This window comes from Mobula hypostoma, chromosome 5 (genome assembly GCF_963921235.1).
Source record: "Mobula hypostoma chromosome 5, sMobHyp1.1, whole genome shotgun sequence".
Lineage (NCBI taxonomy): Eukaryota > Metazoa > Chordata > Chondrichthyes > Myliobatiformes > Myliobatidae > Mobula > Mobula hypostoma.
Window position 1 is genome coordinate 32,480,137 of NC_086101.1, and position 23,313 is coordinate 32,503,449.

Below are 23,313 nucleotides of genomic sequence, written 5' to 3' on the forward strand. Positions count from 1 at the left end.
CGACTTGTGGTCAAAGGTGTTTACTTGGAAGACAGGGAGTGTAGCAATGTCTAACATAGTAGTGGGGCAAGGTCTATCCTGCGTAACTCCAGGTACGGGTAGAACCTCAAGGTGGAGTGATACTTGGTGCCCATGTATTTTCGGTCTACACACTGACTGATACAGCCTCACATGAAGGTGGATATCAGGGTGAGGGTAATATTGGGTACATTTTTGACCTATTCTCTGGGGACTCTGGTCATTGTGACCTATCAGACCCCAGATAAATCAGAAGGCATCACAGACAGAGGGGTCAGGAATATGCCACAAGTGTAATAAGTACAGCTCCCTAAGAGCATCTCACACCTGATGGCCAAGTTCTTCTCAGTTATTGACAGAGAACACCGTTTCACTGTCCCAATTTTTGTGTTACCTTCCCAATTCCTCAGCTCCTCTGAACCAGATTTCCAGTACATCCAGGTCATCTAACCTGTGGATGAAGGGGATGTTTGATCAGTCTGTCTGGTTACCTTTCTTGCAGTTGACTCTGACACCTGATATCAACTCAAACTGGTCATAGATCTATGAACTGAGCATAGATCCAAGCAGAAGATAGCAACATCATCCATGTACAGGGAGGTTTTCACTTGAGTCCCTCCACTTCCCAGCGGCATTACCCCTCCTATGCCTTCATCCTTCCTGATGGCTTTGCAAACAGTTCTATACAGCACATAAAAACAAGACGGGGAGTGTGAGTAACCCTGCCTGACTCCAGATTTGATGGGAAAACCATCTGTCTCCCACCCATTGCTTTGAACAGCACTATGGATAACTGTGTTGAGCAGTTGGATGGAATTTCTGACTCCCTCCTCAAACCTGATTTTGAGGAGTATGTCCATTACATAATCTATTTTGCTCTACTGTGGAGAGTTCTTTAATTCTAAGGGTGCCAGTTTGCACTCTTCCTCTGGATCAGAACACATTGGTGTAAAGTTGCCCTAGTGATATTCTGATGTTGGTGCTGAGAAATTGTCAATCACGTGACCAGAATTTATATCATACATTTCTACTTTCTCCGGATGTGCCTCTAAACCTATCTGGAAGAGACTTATTGTGTAAAATACAAGTTACTATTACCTGCACTCGCAGAAGACTTGATGTGTGTATACCAGAGAGCCATTGTGGACTATACTATCTCAGTAGTAGTCAATCTATTTTCTATAAGTGGTATTTACTCATTGCCCATGCATCAGGGGCTTCGCAACATTTTACAAGAGTGTCTTGAAAGCCCCCGGGAATTTCTCTAGATTCTGTTTAGATCTACAACTCAGTAAGTGGCTCTGTTATCTTCACTGCACAGCTTATTATCAATTGGCCGGAAATGACCATTTCATGCATCAGAAATAGGACTCCTATGTTGGTAAGGAAATTGTTCTCTACACCTCTGAAATGTATGTGGGTGAGTCCAGTGTTGTGGTGACGGCGAGATTCCCCCATGAGGTTCAGAGAAACATACCAGATCAGAACAGGGAACTCCATCTAACTCTAGTGGTTTCCAGAGGTAAGATGGCAAAGGACTTTGGACTAATGATCAAGGGTCTACGAGGACCATCATGATAGGAGGTCCTGGAAAAACTGGATGGAGTCTATGGCCATTGGAATGATGTAAGGGTTTTCTTTTAACCCTCCCGAGTACATTAAGAGCAGGGGCAATCTTTAAACAGGAAGTTGTAGGAAGGTTAATGTTCAGCGCTGATGTGAAACTTTAACTCTCCAAGGTCCCACTGCAACTTTGCGTCATCTAGCCAATTGAAATTGGTAAGATGACAGTTGAGTCGCATAAAGTAACTCTCAACCCCACGGGGCACAGTACCCTTTTCCCCAGAAGCCAAAGAGATAGATCACATAAATCAAATATGCTGGTTTATTGAAAGCTGTAAATCAAGTTTGTGAACAATGTATGATACGTATTTTACAAAATCCAGGGAAAATAATGAAGGTGGGAGGATCTCATACACTACCCCTCTGATAGACTCTGCACATACAGGTGGATTTTAGAGAATTATTTTCATGTGAAGGATATACAGTGGTATGCAAACGTTTGGGCACCCCGGTCAAAATTTCTGTTAGCTAAGCGAGTAAAAGATGAACTGATTTCCAAAACACATAAAGTTAAAGATGACACATTTCTTTAGTATTTTAAGCAAGAAAACTTTTTTATTTCCATCTTTTGCAGTTTCAAAATAACAAAGAAGGAAAAGGGCGCAAAGCAAAAGTTTGGGCACCCTGCATGGTCAGTACTTAATAACACCCCCTTTGGCAAGTATCACAGCTTGTAAATGCTTCCTGTAGCCAGCTAAGAGTCTTTCAATTCTTGTTGGGGGATTTTCATCCATTCTTCCTTGCAAAAGGCTGCTAGTTCTGTGAGATTCTTGGGCCGTCTTGCATGCACTGCTCTTTTGAGGTCCATCCACAGATTTTCGATGATGTTTAGGTCGGGGGACTGTGAGGGCCATGGGAAAACCTTCAGCTTGCACCTCTTGAGGTAGTCCATTGTGGATTTTGAGGTGTGTTTAGGTTCATTATCCTGTTGTAGAAGCCATCCTCTTTTCACCTTCGGTTTTTTTTTACAGATGGTGTGATGTTTGCTTCCAGAATTTGCTGGTACTTAATTGAATTCAGTCTCCTCTCTACCAGTAAATGTTCCCCGTGCCACTGGCTGCAACACAAGCCCAAAGCATGATCGATCCACCCCCGTGCTTAACAGTTGGAGAGGAGTTCTTTTCATGAAATTCTGCACTTTTCTTTCTCCAAACCTACCTTTGCTCATTGCGGCCAAAAAGTTCTATTCGAAAGATTCAAAGAACATCTAAACAAGCCTGATGCATTTTCGAAACAAGTCCTGTGGACTGATGAAGTTAAAATAGAACTTTCTGGCTGCAATGAGCAAAGGTATGTTTGGAGAAAAAAGGGTTTTTCATTAGCTGTGGATGCCAGTGATGAGGCTGCAGGAGCAGTGTTACTCCAAACGGATGATGGTAATGAGGTTGGTCGTCTAGTAGCTTACTTTTCTAAGAAATTTAATGAGCGTCAAAGAAATTATTCAACCACAGAAAAGGAATTAATGTCTCTTGTTTTGGCTTTACAACATTTTGATGTGTGTGTTGGTGCAACTCAGAAACCATTCATATTTACACCAATCATAATCCATTAGTATTTTTGAGTAAGATGAAAAACAAAAATAGGTTATTGAATTGGAGATTGATGTTGCAGGAGTATAATATTTTGAAAACTCATATTAAAGGCAAAGATAATGTGATTGCTGACTGTCTATCTAGATGCTGAATTTTCAATGTAAATTTTTTTAAGGAGTGGAATTTTAATATTTTAACACTCCTACTGTATATTAGTTTATAAGTTACTGTATAATACTTATATGTATATTGTATATTTTATGGGTTATACGTATGTTTTTTTTTGCAAATAGTTGTTAAAATTTTGCTCATGATAGACCAAAATTTTCCCTTTTGGGGGGAAGTGTTACATGCCCACAGTTTGATCACGGGACAGTGGGATGATGTAATGGTCTTGTGAGTGGGGTGACGTTATGTCACGTGATGGCATGTTCCGTACAGTATTTAAGGAGCCCGCCAAAGTGTGACGCAGTTTTACTTTCTACTTTAAGGTGCAAACAGGTTGTGCTAGCAGTTTCGCCCATCGCTGCCAGTTTTTGTTTGTTGCACCTTTGTTTTACCTTTACAGTCTAGTATTGGAGAGTGAAGACCTTACCAAAGTACAGGAACCCAAAAGTTAATGACGTTTGGTGTTTTGGAAGTGATCGACTGTTTGGAATCGGAATCATCCGGGAAATTGTGGCATGCAGGTTTGAGTTAAACCCCTGCAAGATCAGGACGGTTTGTGCAGTGTCCACCCTCCAGGAAAAAGATCAGTTACTTTATGTCTTCATATTCGGCATGACTCCTTTGGACAAGGCATCGCTCGGCTGTGATTGGCAGATTGTCAGTACTTCGAAGGAATTGTTGCTGCAGTAAAGTTTCTCCTTAAAGACTGTAAAAATCACTTGGACTCTCAAATTTACCACCTTAAGACTGTGTTCGAATTTACCACTTTAAGAACTGTTACAGAGTTGGGCTATTTGTTAAATTGCCGTATAGCAGTTAACTTCCAATTAAGTCTTTTGTTTCTGTACTTTTCCAAGTTTTGAGTAGAGGTTAATAAATATCGTTGTTTGTTTATAAAACCAGACGCAATTCTATATTCATTGTTGCTGACCATGTAACAATGCCTTATGGAAATCAGGTCGTCATCTACTCGCTTAGCTATTCACAGTAACAGAAATATTAATCGGGGTGCCCAAACGTTTGCATTTATCAGTCATTACTGAAGGTTTTTCAGGATGGGTTGAAGCATTTCCTTGTAGAAGTAATTGTAGTTACAGTAGCTAAATGTTCATTAAAAGAATTCATCCCAAGGCGGGATCCTTTGGAAACTACCTACTGGCAACAGTGCCCATTTTAGTGGGAAGGTAATAAGAGCATGTGAGGCCTTACAGATTGACCAACATTTGGACCTCAAGGGAGAGAATTTGTAGAGTGTCTAAGGGATGGCTTTTTAGCACAGCTTGTTGTTGAGCCCACTAGGGGATCGGCAGTGGTGGATTGGGCGTTGTGCAATCATCCAGAGGTGATAAGAGAGCTTAAGGTTAAGGAACCATTAGGGAACAGTGATCACAATATGATCGAGTTCACTTTGAAATTTGAGAAGGAGAAACTAAATTCCAATGTGTTGGTTTCAGTGGACTGAAGAAAATTACAATGGCATGAAAGACGAACTGGTCAAAATTGACTGGAAAGGGATACTAGAAGGAAGGACAGCAAAGCAGCAATGGCTGGAGTTGCTGTGAAAAATGAGGGAAGTGCAAGACTGATATATTCCAGATAAGAAAAAAATTTCACTTACCATGGCTGACAAGTGAAGTCAAAGCCAAAGTAAAAGCAAAAGAGAGGGCATACAACGTAGCCAAAGCTACTGGGCAGATAGAGGATTGGGAAGCTTTTAAAAACTTGAAGAAGAATACTAAGAAGGTCATTAAGAAGAAAAGATAAATTATTGAAGGAAACTGGCGACTATTATCAAAGAAGATACTAAAAGCTTTTTTAAGTATATAAAGGGTAAAAGAGAGTTGAGTGTAGATATAGGACCAAAAGAAAATGACGCTGGAGATATTGTAATGAGAGGTGCAGAGATGGCAGAGGAAATGAATACATATTTTTCATCAGTCTTCACAGTGGAAGACATCTGCAGTATACTGGAATTTCAAGATTGTCAGGGAAGTGAAGTATGTGCGGTGAAAATTATGACTGAGAAGGTGCTCAGGAAGCTTAATGGTCTGAGGGTGGGTAAATCTCCTGGACCTGATGGAATACACGCTCGGGTTCTGAAGGAAGTAGCTGGAGAGATTGTGGAGGCATTAACAATTATCTTTCAAGAATCGGTTGATTCTGGCATTGTACCGAATGACCGGAAAATTGCAAATGTTACTTTGCTGTTTAAGAAGGGTGGGAGGCAGCAGAAAAGAAACTATAGACCTGTTAGTCTGACATCAGTGGTCGGGAAGTTGTTGGAATCGATTGTTAGGTATGAGATTACGGAGTACCTGGAGGCACATGACAAGATAGGCCAAAGCCAGCATGGTTTCCTGAAAGGAAAATCTTGCCTGAATAACCAACTGCAATTTTTTTCAGGAAATTACAAGCAGGGTAGACAGAGGAGATGCAGTAGATGTGGTGTATTTGGATTTTCAGAAGACCTTTGACAAGGTGCCACACATGAGGCTGCTTAGCAAGGTAAGAGTCCATGGAATTACAAGGAAGTTACTAGCATGGGTAGAGCATTGGCAGATCAGCAGAAATCAGAGAGTGGGAATAAAGGGATCCTATTCTCACTTGCTGCCGGTTACCAGTGGAGTTCCACAGGGGTCGGTTTTGGGACCACTGCTTTTTACAATGTCAATCAAGGCATCCGTTAGTCTTGCAAGACCATGGATCTGCGCCCGGAAAGTCTTCACTCTCCAGGGAGCAGGCCTGGGCAATTTTACAATGTATGTCAATGATTCAGACTATGGGATTAATGGATTGTGGCTAAATTTGCTGATGATACAAAGATAGGTGGTGGAGCGGGTAGAGTTGAGGAAACAGAGAGCCTGCAGAGAGACATAGATATTTAATTGAATGGGCAAAGAAGTGGTAAATGAAATACAATGTTGGAAAGTGCATGGCATGCACTTTCGAGTAAGAAATAAATGGGCAGACTATTATTCAGATGGAGTGAGAATTCAAAATGCAGAGATGCAAAGGGACTTGTGCACAATATCGTAAAGGTTGAGTCGGTGGTGCAGAAGGCGAATGCAATGTTGGCATTCAATTCTAGAAGTGTAGACTATAACAGCAGGCATGTGATGCTGAGGCTCTATAAGGCACTCATGAGACCACGCTTGGAGTATTGTGTGCAGTTTGGGGCTCCTTATTTTAGAAAGGATATACTGTCATTGGAGATGGTTCAGAGAAAATTCATGAGAATGGTTCCAGGAATGAAAGGGTTACCGTATGAGGAACGCCTGGCAGCCCGTATTCCCTGAGGGCGGATCTTATAGAAACATTCTGAATGTTACAATGCCTGAATAGATTAGATATTGCAAAGTTATTTCCCATGGTAGGGGAGTCTAGGACAAGAGGGCACGACTTCAGGATTGAAGGGTCTTCTTTTAGAACAGAGATGTGGAGAAATTACTTTAGTCAGAGGGTGGTAAATCTGTGGAATTTGTTGCCACAAGCTGCTGTAGAGGCCAAGTCATCGGGTGTACTTAAGGCAGAGATAGATAGGTTCTTGACTAGCCGGGGCATCAAAGCGTATGGGGAGAGGGCAGGAGAGTGGAGATGACTGGAAGAATTGGATCAGCTGAATGGCCTACATCTGCTCCTATATCCTATGATTGTCATGGTGCCGTTTGGTTGTTCCCCTTTCACGCTCTTTTCTCCCTGATTATGCCCTAATTTCAGCCATTAGATTTCCAATTTCTGCTAGTTTACTTAATTACGGTACACCTGGTTTGCATCAGAGACTGAGAAATAAGTACGATCGCGTCACTACCCAGGTTGCCAGTTTGTTGGTCTATTCTTGTGTGATACTTCGTTCTCTCGTCCGCTTAGAACCGTTGGTTCTAAGTTTATTTCCAAGTTCTGCTCTAGTTTCAAGATAGTCCCTGTAGCTTCCGTCTCGTTGTCAAGATTCCTCCGGTTTGCTGTTCTACGTTCACGTCTACGCCAGCATCCCCAACACAGTTGACGTGCCGCTGTCCTGCACTTGGGTTCTCCTCAGTCGCCCCGTGCAACAGAACAAACTAGCCAACGTGAACCAGCGGACACGAATCCTCTGCAGCAAGCCCTCGCCAGCCAGGGCTCCCTACTGGGCTTGCACGATCGGCTGATCCAGGAAGTTATTGAAAACCTCTGTTCCCTGTCAGTAGACGTAACAAAGGTCCGTGAACAGGTCGACCGAGTATCCACCCATCTTACCCCGTCGACTCCGGGAACTCCTTCTGACCAGTCCAGACAGCCTGTGGTGGCGACGCCCGAGGCGCCAACTACATGTTCGCTAAGACAGCCGCACGTACCTGAACCGGAACTCTACGCCAGAGATCTGGGGAAGTGCCGGGCTTTTCTGCTACAGTGTCCCCTGGTGTTCGAGCAGCAGCCATCCACGTACGCCACGGACAGATCTAAAATAGCTTACATTATGGGGTTGTTACGAGGAAATGCCTTGGCGTGGGCCACCGCGATTTGTGATAATCAGCCAGAGATCTGCTCTTCCTTCCCCACCATCTCAGAAATAAGGAAGGCTTTTGACCATCCCGTTTGCGGTAAAGATGCCGCTAAGCGGCTACTCACCCTCCATCTAGGCTCACGTAGTATTGCAGAGTACTCCATGGAGTTCTGGACTCTAGCGGCGGACTCGGGCTGGAATGATGAAGCACTCCAGGGGGTACTTCGGCAAGGCCTGTGTGACAAGGTAAAGGGCGAGTTGGCGGCTAGGGATGACACTAACAGCCTGGATTCATTGATCTCCCCAGCCACGAGGCTGGACAACCGATCCCGAGAACATCAGAGGGAGAGAACAGGTCGTCCTTTGGCCACCCCACGGCACGCTTTACCATCTACTCCCAGCCCTAACCTCTCCTCCTCCTCCCACTCCTAGGATAGCATCCGGCCCGGCCGTTTCCACCACCCCGGGAGAGGAACCAATGCAGCTGGGGCGGAGCCGTCTTTCTCCCTCAGAGCGACGCCGGAGATTCAGAGCAGGGGATTGTTTCTTTTGAGGTCAGTCTGGCCATTTTCGTGCTACCTGTTCCCTTCGGCCAAAAGGGAGGGCTCACCGGTAGAAAGGGGTCCCTGGTGAGTCAGACCACATTCCCCTCTGTCCCCCAATCCCGGATGCAAATCCAAGCCACTGTAAACTACAACCAACAGTCCCTGTCCTTGTCTGCCTTGATAGACTCCGGTGCTGGGCGAATCTGTTGGATAAAAACATAGCTTCTCAGGCCGGAATTCCTCGGGAGCCGTTGACTACCCCTCTGGAAGCCCGGGCACTGGACAGAAGACTTCTGGCCCGAGTCACTCAGTGTATCCCACCACTGTCTTTGATTCTCTCTGGGAACCATCGGGAACAGGTACAATTTAACTTGATCTCCTCCCCTCAAGCTCCAATAATTTTTGGGTACCCTGGTTAAGCCGCCATAACTCTTGCATTGATTGGTCCACCGGGAAGATAGCCGGCTGGAGTCCGTTTCGTCACGCCACTTGTCTACAGTCGGCCCTTTCCCCTGTAAAGACCACCTCGACTTCACCTGCCGTTGAATCCCTGAGTTGTCCAGGTTTCCAGCGGAGTACCACGACCTGAGACAAGTGTTTAGTAAACAACGCAAAATAATCTGCAGATGCTGGGGTCAAAGCAACACTCATAACACGCTGGAGGAACTCAGCAGGTCGGGCAGCATCCGTGGAAAAGATCGGTCGACGTTTCGGGTCGGAACCCTTCGTCAGTCCAGCGTGTTGTGAGTGTTGCTTAGTAAACAACGTGCCCTTTCCCTGCCTCCACACCGACCGTACAATTGTGCTATCGACCTTCTCCCCGGAGCTCCTCTACTCACCAGTCACCTGTATAAACTTGTCCCGGCCAGAGAGGGAAGCAATGGAGGGTTACATCAGTGAATCTCTCGCGGCGGGCATCATCCGACCCTCATCCTCCCCGGTGGGCGCAGGGTTCTTTGTGGGGAAGAAGGATGGTTCACTATGTCCCTGCATCGACTACCGAGGCCTAAATCATATAACCAATAAAGAACAAGTACCCACTGCCTCTAAGTTCTGCGTTCGAACCACTTCACGGAGCCGCCATCTTCTCGAAGCTGGACCTACGAAGCGCCTACCATCTGGTCCGAATAAGGGAGGGAGACGAGTGGAAGACGGCATTCAATACCCCTTTAGGCCACCCCGAGTACTTGGTCATGCCTTTTGGCCTCACCAATGCCCCCGCAGTTTTTTCAAGCCTTGATTTACGATGTACTAAGAGACTTTATTAACCGCTTTGTGTTTATCTATCTGGATGACATCCTAATCTTTTCCAGCAGTCCCCAGCAACACCTTCATCATGTCCGCCAAGTCCTGCAGAGACTGCGGGAGAATAAATTATTCGTAAAGGCGGAGAAGTGCGAATTCCACGTCCCCTCGGTCAGCTTCCTAGGTTATATCATCGAGAGCGGACAGGTGAGAGCTGATCCCGAGAAGATCCGGGCTGTGGCGGAGTGGCCCAAACCCACGGACCGCAGGCAACTCCAACGGTTCCTGGGGTTTGCGAACTTCTGTCGCCGGTTCATCAGAAACTACAGTCAGGTGGTGGCTCCTCTGACCCGCTTTACCTCACCCGCCACACCTTTCCTGTGGAACTCCGAGGCGGACTCAGCATTCGCGGAACTAAAGAGGCACTTCACGTCTGCTCCCGTTCTGATTCAACCGGACCCCTCCTGTCAATTCATGGCGGAGGTTGACGCCTCCGACTCCGGGGTGGGAGCGGTACTGTCCCAATGTTCGGGCCCGGATCAGAAACTACATCCCTGTGCCGCCTTCTCTCGCCGACTGTCTCCCGCTGAACGAAATTACGACGTGGGGAACCGGGAGCTACTGGCGGTCAAACTGGCGTTGGAAGAATGGAGACACTGGCCGGAGGGGACGGAAGACCCGTTCATCGTGTGGACGGACCATAAGAACCTTGAATATATCCAGACCGCGAAGCGCCTGAAATTCTCGCCAGGCGCGTTGGGCATTATTTTTCGGCCGGTTCAGATTAACCTTCACCTATCGTCCGGGGTCCAAGAACGGGAAGCCCGATGCTCTCTCCCGTCAACCCCCGCTGTTTCCCGCCCAGGAAGAGGAGATTGCGTTGCCGTCAGTCCAGGCCCATATACACAGGTTCCAAAAAATCTGGGAAGACACACGCACGGCCCTGCTTCGCTCAGCCAACCGTAACCGGAAAACTGCCGATTCCTGCTCCTGAGTATCGACCTGGGCAGATGGTGTGGCTCTCGTCTGAAGAACCAGCCCAAGAAGCTGCCCCCCCCCCCCCGCTTCCTGGGACCTTTCGAGGTTGAGAGCATTATCAACCCCACGGCAATTCGGCTCAAACTACCTACGTCTATGCAGATCCATCCTACATTTCACGTCTCCCAGTTAAAACCAGTTTCTGTCAGTCCCTTGTGCCCTCCGACCAAACCCCCCCCCCCCCGATCATCGACGACCATCCGGCATACACCGTCCAGCGCAGGAAAGAAGCGAGCGAGGGCAAAGCCAATTGGCAGATGTGCCTTGATGGTGCACTGCAAAATGGACACCCGGAGTTGGAGCCGTGCTGGTTGCAGTGGGTGATTTGGAGGAGAGAAGATGGGACAGGAGTTGGTGAGGGGGATGACAGCCGATTTGGAGAGGTCAATAACGGCTCCTTCGGCAGCGAAATCCATGGCCAAAGCGAATCGCTGGGCCGCGTATTCTAGGCCCGGAGCGACTCGCCGCAGCAAGGCCAGGGTCCTAATGCGAGATGCAAACCGCTGTCTGGACAATCGAAACGCCAGCTCAGATAGACTGGGGACTCCTCTCTCCGCGACGCTAAGGCTGTGAGACTGCCCCCGGTTGCTGCGCTTTGTGTCTGCGAACTTTGCGACGATTTGCCCCGCTAATATGATGAAGTGAATATCGAGGCTTTGGGCCTACTCTGGGCTGCTCCGCGGATTTAGATCTAAGGATTCAATTTGGTGCGGAATGCTGCTGCAAATAGAAGCGAGCATCATTTGTTTATTTCGTTGTGCGCAGTGGGGCGGAGGGGGGTTGGTCTTTATTTTTTTCAATTGGGTTCTTACAGGTTCCTTGCATGCGACTGCCTGTAAGCAAACAAATCTCGTTTGTATAATTTGCACATTCTTTGATAAAGTACTTTGAAACAACGTAATTGCATACATATTACAATTACTGGTGAAGTGTGCTGTCATGAAATAGCAATAAGGAGGGAATGTGGAAGTGTGCTGTACTTGTAGTAAAACATGGCATTTTCTCTGTAACAAAATGGAACCTACATTGTAGTATACTTTGCTACTCATGTTCATACAACATTAGCTTTTAAAAACCAACAGAAGGCAACTAAAAGCAAAAGATGGGATATGAAGGCAAGCTAGCCAATAATGTTAAAGAGGATACAAAATGTTTCTTCAGATGTACAAAAGAGTAAAAGAAAGGTAAGAGTAGATATCGAGCCACTGGAAAATGATGCTGGATAATGGGGAACAGGGAAATGACGGACAAACTGAATAGGTCTTTTGCATCAGTTTTTACTGTGGAAGGCACTAGCTGTATGTCAGAAGTTTGAGTGTGTCAGGGGTTAGAAGAGTGTGAAGTTGCCTTCTCTAGGGAGAAGGTGCATGGGAAATTGAAATGTCTGAAGCTAGATAGATCACCTGGTCCAGATGGTCTGCACCCTAGGGTTCTGTAAGAGGTGCCTGAAATATTGTGGGGGCGTTCATAATGATCTTTCAAGAGTCAGTGGATTCTGGCATGGTTCAGGAGGACAGGAACATAGATGTCACACCAGTCATCAAGAAGGGAGAGAGGTAGAAGAAAGGAGACTATAGGTAGTTGGTAAGATGTTGGAGTCAATAGTTAAGAATGTGGTTTCAGCATACTTGGAGGTACATGATAAAGGGCTGAAGTGAGGATGGTTTCGTCAAGAGAAAATCTTGACTGACAAATTTGTTGGATTTTGAAGAAATGAGCAGGATAGACAAAGGATTTCAGAAGGCCTTTGACAAGGTGCCACATCACACTGCCTAACAAGTTAAGAGCCCATGGTATTACAGGAAACATTCAAGCATGGATAACGCAGTGGCTGATTGGTAGAAGGCAGAGTGGGAATAAAGGGAGCCTTTCTTGGTTGGCTGCCTGTGACTATTGGTGCTCCACAGGGATCTGCTTCGGAACATTATGTCAATGATTTGGATGATGGAATTGATTGCTCTGTGGCCAAGTTTGGGAATGATGTGAAGATAGGTGGAGGGCAGGTAGTTTTGAGGGAGCAGAGGGGCTCAGAAGGGCCTATCAGATTAGGAGAATGGGCAAAGAAGTGGCAGATGGAATAGTGTCAAAAAGTGAATGGTCATGCTTTGTTGGAAATAAAGGTGTAGACAATTTTCTAAATGAAAGTTCAAATCTATTGTGCAAAGGGATCTTGTGCAGGATTCCCTAAAGGCTACTTTTCAGGTTGAGTTGGAGGTGAGGAAGGCAAATGTGATGTTAGCATTCATTTTGAGAGGGCTAGAATATAATAGCAAGGATGTGATGCTGAGGATTTGTAAGGCACTGGTGAGACCACACTTAGAGGACTGTGAGCAGTTTTGGGTCCGTTTTCTTATAGGGCATGCTGGTGATGGAGAGGGTTCAAATGAGGTTTACGAAATAATTCTAGAATTGAAAGGCTTACCATGAAAGAAGCATTTGATAGCTCAGGGTCTGTACTCCTTGGAATTCAGAATAAGGAGGAAGAACTCATTGAAATGTATCAAATGTTGAAAGGCAGCGAAAGTGGATGCGGTGAGGATGTTTCTTATGGTAGGGGAGTCTGAGGCTAGAGGACACAGCCTCAGAATATAGGGGTATCCTTTTAGAACGGAGATGAAGAGGAATTTCTTTAGCCAGGGAGCAGTGCAATTTATTGCCACAGGCAGCTGCAAAAGCCAAGTCATTGGGTATATTTAAGGCAGAGATTGATAGGTTCTTGAATAGTCAGGGCATGAAGGCAGATGGGGAGACGGGTGCGGAGGCCAGAGATTGGGGCTGAGAGGGAAATGGATCAGCCATCATGAAGTGGTGGAGCCGACTCGATGGGCTACATCTTATAATCCATTATAGAAAAGTGGATTCAGTCAATGGAAAACTGCCAAGAAGATGGCGGCGTGACGTATCTCAGAGCGGCCACTCCGGTGGTGATGTCTGTTATTTGTCAAGTAGGGGGCTGTGCACAATCCTGATTTGATGGAGACGGACGTGAGGGCACGGAGGAACATCTGGTGAAACTTCTGAAATGCCTGCTTCGCTGCTGCTACTGTGTGGTCCAGAAGAATCTCCGGAGGGGAAGGTCCCGAGTCCTCAGCTTTGCTTGTTGCTTGGCGGCCAGGGCGGAGTCGAAGTGCTCGGCAGAGGATGGTGCTCGGAGGGGCTGGTCGAAGGCTCGAAGCTTTCAGACGGACTCAGATCCCGCTGCGGTCGGGTGCTTCCAATGTTGCTGCATCGGCAAGTTGGCGGCACTTGGAGGTTCATGGCGGGGAGAGTTTCTCACTTCTGCTGCCTGCGTGAGATGATGAGGCTATCGGGACTTTGAGACTTTTATTTTACTGTGCCCATGGTCTGCTCTTTATCGAATTATAGTATTGCTTTGCACTGTTGTAACTATATGTTATAATTATGTGGTTTTGTCAGTTTTAGTCTTGGTTTGTCCTGTTATTTTTTGTGATATCATTCTGGAGGAACATTGTATCATTTTTAATGCATGCATTTCTAAATGACAATAAAGGAGGACTGAGTGTCCTCATAATCTTAAAAAGTATGCTAATTAAGCAGATGAACAAAATGCAACCTGTCCTTGAACTGAAGTATGGAGAGCTGCACTTGTGTAAAAAGGGGTGACTATGGTGTCTGATTTTTTTTTTCCCCAAGGCAATTACTGGCTCTTATGTGATACTTCCAATGCTGCAAGTAAAATAAATGTGCTAATGATTGATACACTCTGATTGTTCTTTGTTATAAGGTGTAGCAAAGCACAATCCCAACTTTTCCTTTGGTACTAATGTTAAGAGAAGAAGGAATGTCCAAAGTCTTGTGATTTCCTCTCCTTATCCCTACTGTAAGTGCTCCGTGAACACATATTGGGGCTTCATGGTAGTGTCGCAGTTACTGCAACACTATTACAGCTTGGAGCATCAGATTTTGGTGTTCAATTCCAGTATCTGCTAAGAAAGTTTGTATGTTCTTCCCATGGGTTCATGAGTTTCCTCCAGCCGCTCCAGTTTCCTCCCACAGTCCAAAGATATATTGATTAGTAGGTTAATTGATTATTGTAATCTGGCTGGGGTTAAATTGGTGTGTGCTGGGTGGGCCAGCAGGGCCTGTTCCACACTATCTCTAAATAAAATAACTAATGGCAAGGCCACTGATTTACAGCATCAACCTTCAGTGTACAGAATTAGCTGTCCTTGCTGGAGGTTATGGGATGGTTGTTGTGCGGTATACAAGCATAGGATTTTCTTTAGGGCAATTGAGCCAGCAAGTGGGGAGGGGGTTTTGCCTGTATTTGGCCTGTATCCTTCAAACCCTTTCCTATCTAGATACCCATGCGTCTAAATGTACTGTAATTTAAATGTTATAACTGTTCCCACTGCGAAAGCTTCCTCTGACACCATTTTCCCATCACTCTCCCCCTCTCCCCCCTCCACCCCGTCTGTGTGACAAGTTGCCCCTCGGGTCCTGGTCAAATCCTTCCCAAATCATTGGGAAGTGGGCACCCAAATAGCTGGATTTGTGCTGTTGATTCCTTAAGCTTATCTCTGGGCTGAGTGCATTTTAAAATGAGCGTAAGGGGAGATTTCACTATGTCTGTTAGCTGATGCCTGAATTTGGTCTGCGTCGCAGTGACGTAAGGAACTGTGGCTCAGGACCTACAGCATGAAGTCTAGATACTGTAGATCGATTGTTTTTGATAAATGAATGGATAGATGATAAATGAGTAGATAAATTAATCAATGGATAGATAAATGATACAGATAGACAGATGATAGATAACAGGATAAGGAACATGAGATACATGTAATTAAAAGACAAATCGACAGACTTGGCAGAAACGGCAACGAGAGCAATTTTTTTGGGGGGGGTGAGGTGAAAGTGGACTTGCTGAATGAGCAGGAGCACATAATAGATCCAACCATCTAAAGCCAACTGAGGATCATTCGAAAGCATAAATATAGCCCATGTGAAGATGTCCTTTCCTATTACTGTAACATCCCTGCCTACTGTTCCCAGTCTCGGATCCATTTCGGTGACACTTCACGTTACTTCTCCTGGATTTCAATCGTGACTGTAACATTGCACCCTAATATTTAGATTCACATCTATTTTTGTAACACCCAACAGTGCTGTGCATGGATTTCCAATTATCTTCCTCTATGAGGAATTTCTACTCTCCGATAGTGACTAAGAAGCTACTTTTGCTGATATCTCATAGAAAGCCATTATCTCTGTATTTCCAGTTACTGTTCGATAGATTTGCTAAATTTGCCCACAGAAAAAGAATATCAAGGTTGCACGAGGTGACAGGTATGTACTCTGATAATAAATTTTACTTTGAACTTTATTAAGGGAAGTTGGAAACTCAGGCACAACACACCTTGCAGACTGATATTCGTTTGTCAGTGTTCAAACATTACTGTTATCCGATGGAATTTAAAAACACGAAAAAAAAGATAAGTAGGGTTTACTGGGCTGTAGGGCTCATGAATTCTGAACTTTTTATCTGAGATGCTCCTTATTATGAAGTGTTCTGTCAGAGAAAACGTTTCTGTTTCATTCTTCAACCCGAATGCCTTTTCCATTTGCTGTCATAACCTGTGGTCCACCTCCCAGCCACCATTGGGAGGCCTGTATACAATTGCCATCAACGTCCTTATAACTTTGTAGTTTCTTAACTCAACCCATAGGATCAGAAGATATTGAATCCTTATGTCACATCTTTCTACTGATTTGATGGCATTCTTTACCAGTAGAGCCACACCAGCCCCCTGCCTACCTTCCTATCCCTCTGAATACAACGTGTAACCTCGGACATTCAGCTCCCAACTACAACCATCCTTCAGCCACGATTCGGTGATGGCCACAACATCGTACCGGGCAATCTGCAACAGTGCAACAGGGTCATCCACCTTATTTCGTATACTACGTGCATTTAGATACAACACCTTGAGTACCATATTTGCTATCCTTTCTGATTCTGTATTCCTAATGATTTGGTACTCACGCTGTTGGCTGCAACTAAGTCCCATCACCTGCCTGCCCTTCCTGACAGTCTGACTGCATGCTATCTTTACTTTTTTTACCATCCGCCCTATCCTGAGTCCCTTCACTCTGGTTCCCACACCCTGCCAAGTTAGTTTAAACCTTCTCCAACAGCTCTAACAAACCTGCCCGCAAGATTATTCGTCTCCCCTCTCTCAGGTTCCGGTGCAGCCCGTCACTTTTGAACAGGTCATACCGCCCCCAGAAGAGATCCCAATGATCCAAGAACCTGAAGCCCAGGCCCCTGCACCAGCTTCTCAGCCTGGCATTTATCTGCCAAATCATCCTGTTCCTACCCTCACTGGTGCGTGGCACAGGCAGCAATCCAGAAATTACTGCCCTGGAGATCCTGCTTCTCAGCTTTATGCCTAGCTCTCTAATTTTTCTTTTCAGGACCTCATTGCTTTTCCTTCTTGTGTCATTGGTACCAATATCTGCCAAGACAGCTGGCTGCTCCCCACTCCCTCTCCAAAATGTTGTAGGCGCGATCTGAGACATCCTTGACCCTGGCACCTGGGAGGCAACATACCATCTGGGTGTCCCATTCACGTCCACAGCATCTCCTGTCTGTTCCCCTCTGTCATCCAGTTCGGATATGGCCCAAGTGCGGAGTGAGAGACACTGAAGCGGGTCGATAGTTCGGAATTTAATTCGAACAGTGTTAAAGGGAAAAAAAAAACAATAAACGCTAGGCCAAACAGGGCCGTTAACTAAAACTCTCAAATGGAAAACGAAGCCCACACTGCGGCTGAAAGAACAACGCAAGCGGGCAGGGAAGCATTGGGGTGCTGTGTCCACGTTTCGACAAGCACTACAACGAAAAGAATGAAGTTAAGTATTATCACAATGAAATAATAATTAGCTGACATGTGCATGTTCACGAGCGCAATTGCTGTATCTGCTGCGCTGTCGAACCCGTGGTTGCGAGGCCCTTACGCTTCATTACAGATAAGGCCTCAGCGGAGAGCGCCACTATTAACATTGGGTCACCTGGACAGCGTTGATATATGAAGGTACTCGCCTTTGTGTCACTATTTATGGTGGGTAGCATGGAGTGTGGCATTGTTTACAATGGATCACTGGGAAAACGTCAATATCTACGGCGGGGTTACGTGCGCTATTATCTCACCGGGAGAGCGTCAATATTTTCAATGTGTTACCGGAAGAGCCTAGGTACACGGAGGCTCTTACAAGGTGCCAGTATTTGCTGGGGCGCGCCAGGAGCGCGCCATTATTAGCAGTGGGTCACCGACAGGGTGTCAATATATACAGAGGGATGGCGCCCATGTTTAAAGCGTTACAGACCAAGAGCGTCCATATTTTCAGCCTTATTGTCCAGAGCGGGATCATTGTGGAAGCACGAATACTTTCCATGGCTGATGAGGAAAGCGTAAATAATCGTAGGGGCTCACCAGAAACACTTGGATGTTTGTAGTGAATCGGTCGGACCCTATGAGTGTTTGCATTACGGTCATCGGAGGGCATCAACATTCACAGTCACCCGCAATGTTTACATCCGATTACGGCGGAACCACAAGATACACTCAGCAGCCAGTTGATTCGGTGAAGGAGTGGCGCCCGGTGTGGTCTTCTGCTGTTGCCGCCCATCCACCTCATAGAAACATAGAAAACCTACAGCACAATACAGGCCCTTCGGCCCACAAAGCTGTGCCGAACATGTCCTTACCTTAGAACTACCTAGGGTTACCCATAGCCCTCTATTTTTCTAAACATCATGTACCTGTCCAGCAGTCTCTTAAAAGACCCTATCGTATCCGCCTCCACCACCGCCGCCGGCAGCCCATTCCACGCAGTCACCACTCTGTGTGTAAAAAAACTTACCCCTGACGTCTCCTCTGTACCTACTTCCAAGCACCTTAAAACTGTGCCTTCTCGTAATAGCCATTTCAGCCCTGGGAAAAGGCCTCTGACTATCCACAGGATCAATGCCTCTCATCATCTTACACACCTCTTATCAGGTCACCTCTCATCCTCCGTCGCTCCAAGGAGAAAAGGCCGAGTTCACTCAATCTATTCTTCGAGATTCAAGGAGTTTTCCGTTCAGAAATGCTGTTCTACACACCACTGTTGTACACGCAGTCACCTTCCTGTCAGCTGGAACCAGTCCGGCCATTCACCTCTGAACTCTCATTAACAAGGCGTCTTCGCCCACAAAACTGACGCTCGCTGGATTTTTTTTTTGTTGGTTTCGTTTTTCACACCGTTCTCTGTAAACTCTAGAAACGGTTGTGCGTGAAAATCCCAGCAGATCGGCACCTTCTGAGACACACACACCACTCCATCTGGCATCGCCAATCATTCAACGGTCAGAATCACTTTTCGTCCGCATTCTGATGTTTGATCAGACCAACACCTGAGTCCCTAGAGCACGTCTGCTTGATTATATCCATTAATCCGCTGCCGCATGATTGGCTGATTAGGTATTGGCAGTGATAAGGTGGACAGAAGTACTAAATAAAGTGGCCACAGTGTGTACAGCGGGTCACGGGGAGAATGCCAATGCTGATCGCCGCTCACCCAGCAGAGAGTCAATATTTACAGTGGATCAAGCTTAACAGTGGGTTACCCTGTGGGTTCTTGCTGAAGGAGTTTATTTAAAGTGGCGTCATCGAGGGAGGGTAAATATATTCAGCGGCTCTTCGGAGAGCGTCAATAATTGCAGGGTATCGATGGGAAAGCGTCATCCATTTCAATGGCTCGCCGAGATATCTGAACTATTTACATGGGTTCACTGGGAGAGCTTTAATATTTACAAACGATCACTGGGAGAACATCAGCGCTTGCTAGGTTCACTGCGATAGAATAAATAATTATACTGACAGAAAATTAATATTTATAGCGTGGTCACTCGTCATCACTTACGAGGATTCATTGGGGGTGGTCGATATTTACAATGGACCGCCGGAGAGGATCATTGCTTACAACAGATCCCCTGGGGGACGATAATATTTACATATACTCACCGGGATTTCGCCAATGATAATATTCTCACCCTGAGAACGCCAATATTTAAGGTGGTCTTAGGCAGCGCGTTAATGCGTAAAACTGCTGATGGCGAGAGCGTCGCTAAATACCCTGGGTTAATATTTACAGAGGCTCACTGGGAATGTGGCCCAGTGGCGTCACGGGGAGTAGGTCTGTGGGTTGCCCAGAGAATTGCATTGTTTACAGTCACTCACCGGGAGGGGGGTCAACGTTATCTGTGGCTCACAGGGCGAGCGACAATATTTAAACTGATTCACTGGGAACGCGTCAGTCTTTACAGCCGGGTCAGAGGAGAGCGTCGTTATTTACAGTGGGTTTCTCGCAGTGTCGACGTTCACAGTCTCCGGAAGAGCGTTAATACTTACAGGGTCACATTAGGGCAGCGCCAGTACTCACGGTGGCTTGCCGGTAGAGCATCAATACTTGCAGTGGCATCTGTATTTAAAATGGCGATGCGCAGTGCGCTGTTATTTATTGGGGCTCATTGGGACAGCTCAGTGACTGACTTCTTCTTCATCCCATCATTCCATAGGCCGCAGACAGCAGCTCCCCAGGGTCCTCTGTCCTGGACCAAAGGTTGATCCGCCATATGGTTCCGAATCTGAATCAATTTAATATCACCGGCATAAGTGGTGAGATTTCTGCCTTCACCACATGACCATGCATCTTCTAAGCAAAGGTCCTTCCTCTCCCAGGGATAGCGTCTTTGGAGCTTCTGTTGGCGTTTTATGCGGCTCTGGGATTTTGCGGATGAGGCTGCTAGCCCCATGGTCAACACCTCCCCTCTCGCAGTCGGGCTTGGGACCGTCCATGGCTTGAGGTGAGCACCAGTACGTGAAGTCGGTCACCATATGAGCGTCTCCATTTACAGCGCAGTGCGTCAATATTTTCTGGTGTTCAACCAGAGAACCGTCAATATTTACAGTGGGTTACTGCTGTGTGCCCATGTTGACACTGTGTCAATGGTGGAGTGTCACTACTTGCTATTAAAGCGCGCTCCCTGGATGCTTTTTTTTTGTGGTTCACAGGAAGAGCTTTAAAATTGAAGAGTGTCACGAGGAGAGCGTCAGTAATTGATTTCACTGGGACATCTTACATACTTGCATGAGCTCGTAGCGATAATGACCGATTTTCCAGGGGATAGCTGCAAAGCATCAATATGGGCTCGCCGGGAATGGGTGAACATTTACGTCAAGGTCACCTAGCGATCATCTGTATTTACAGTATAACAAGAACGGCAATGATGATAAGTGATTACCTGAAAGTGTTATTATTTACATAGAGAAACACAGTAAACTTTAACATTTCAGGGGTCCACCCGCAGAGCGCCAATATTTTTCTGAGAGAGCGTCAGTGTTTTCAAGTGATCAACGGGGAGCTTCAATATTTACAGTGTCTTGCTGGGAGAGGGCGAGTGGTGAAAGTGGGTCCCCGAGAGGATTAATATCTTTAGTTAGTTACCAGAAGAGTGAAAATGTTTACACACGACCTGCGTAAATAGTTGCAAGTTCTGGCAGAAAGAGCATCGATATCTAAAGGTGTGTGACCTGCAGAGAGTCAAAGTTTATGATGGTTTACCGGGGATGTCTGATTGTTCAGAGTGATCTGGAGAACGTTAATATCTATTTTAGGTTACCTGGAATGTGTCGATGTTTTAGAGTGAGTTACTGCAACTGCGTTGATGGTTAGAGCGGCTCACCTAGAGAACACGAAGGCTTACAATGGGTCACTCGGAAGCGTCAATATTTAAAGAGGGTAACGGAGACGTTGTCTTCATTTAAAGTCGGTCACTCGGAGTGTGTCGACGCTTACTGTGGGTCACCGGGAAAAGCAGAGGTACGCACAGGCCCTCAGTGGGAGATACCGATATTTAAAGCGGATCACGGGAGATCGTCAATAATGAGAGTGGTCATTGGGAGAGTTTCAATATTGACATGGACTCACTGGCAGAGAATCAACGTTACCAGCTGCGTCAACGGGCGCCATCGACACTTCCCGTGGCTCGCACGAGAACGTTGAGAATTGTAGGATCTCACAAGGGGAGTGTCAATATTTGCTTGGAAATCTGAAGTATTTAGACCATAAGACCATAAGACAAAGGAGCAGAAGTAGGCCATTCGGCCCATCGAGTCTGCTCCCCCATTTTATCATGAGCTGATCCATTTTATCCTATTTAGTCCCGCTGCCCCGCCTTCTCACCATAACCTTTGATGCCCTGGCTACTCAGATACCTATCAATCTCTGCCTTAAATACACCCAATGACTTGGCCTCCACTGCTGCCCGTGGCAACAAATTCCATAGATTCACCACCTTCTGACTAAAAAAATTGTTTCGCATTTCTGTTCTGAAAGGGCGCCCTTCAATCCTGAAGTCATGCCCTCTCGTACTAGACTCCCCCGTCAAGGGAAACAACTTTGCCACATCCACTCAGTCCATGCCTTTTAACATTCGAAATGTTTCTATGAGATCTCCCCTCATTCTTCTGAACTCCAAGGAATACAGTCCAAGAGCGGACAAACGTTCCTCATATGTTAACCCTCTCATTCCCGGAATCATTCTAGTGAATCTTCTCTGTACCCTCTCCAGCGTCAGCACACCCTTTCTTAAATAAGAAGACCAAAACTGCCCACAGTACTCCAAGTGAGGTCTCACCAGCGCCTTATAGAGCCTCAACATCACATCCCTGCTCCTATACTCTATTCCTCTAGAAATGAATGCCAACATTGCATTCGCCTTCTTCACAACCGATTCAACCTGGAGGTTAGCTTTAAGGGTATCCTGTACGAGGACTCCCAAGTCCCGTTGCATCTCAGAACTTTGAATTCTTTCCCCATTTAAATATTAGTCTGCCCGTTTATTTTTCCTGCCAAAGTGCATAACCATACACTTTCCAACATTGTACTTCATTTGCCCCTTCTCTGCCCATTCTTCCAATCTATCCAAGTCTCTCTGCAGACTCTCCGTTTCCTCAGTACTACCGGCCCCTCCACCTATCTTCGTATTGTCAGCAAACCTAGCCACAAAGCCATCTATTTCATAATCCAAATCGTTGATGTACAATGTAAAAAGAAGCGGCCCCAACACTGATCCCTGTGGAACACCACTGGTAACCGGCAGCCAACCAGAATAGGATCCCTTTATTCCCACTCTCTGCTTCCTGCCAATCAGCCAACGCTCTATCCACGTATGCAACTTTCCTGTAATTCCATGGGCTCTTATCTTGTTAAGCAGCCTCATGTGTGGCACCTTGTCAAAGGCCTTCTGAAAATCCAAATATACAACATCCACTGCATCTCCCTTGTCTAGCCTACTGGTAATTTCCTCAAAAAATTGTAATAGGTTTGTCAGACAGGATTTTCCTTTAAGGAATCCATGCTGAGTTCTGCCTATCTTGTCATATGCCTCCAGGTACTCTGTAACCTCATCCTTGACAATCGACTCCAACAACTTCCCAACCACCGACGTCAAGCTAACAGGTCTATAATTTCCTTTTTGCTTCCTTGCCCCCTTCTTAAATAGTGGAGTGACATTTGCAATCTTCCAGTCTTCTGGAACCATGCCAGAATCTATTGACTTTTGAAAGATGATCACTAATGCCTCCGCAATCTCCACAGC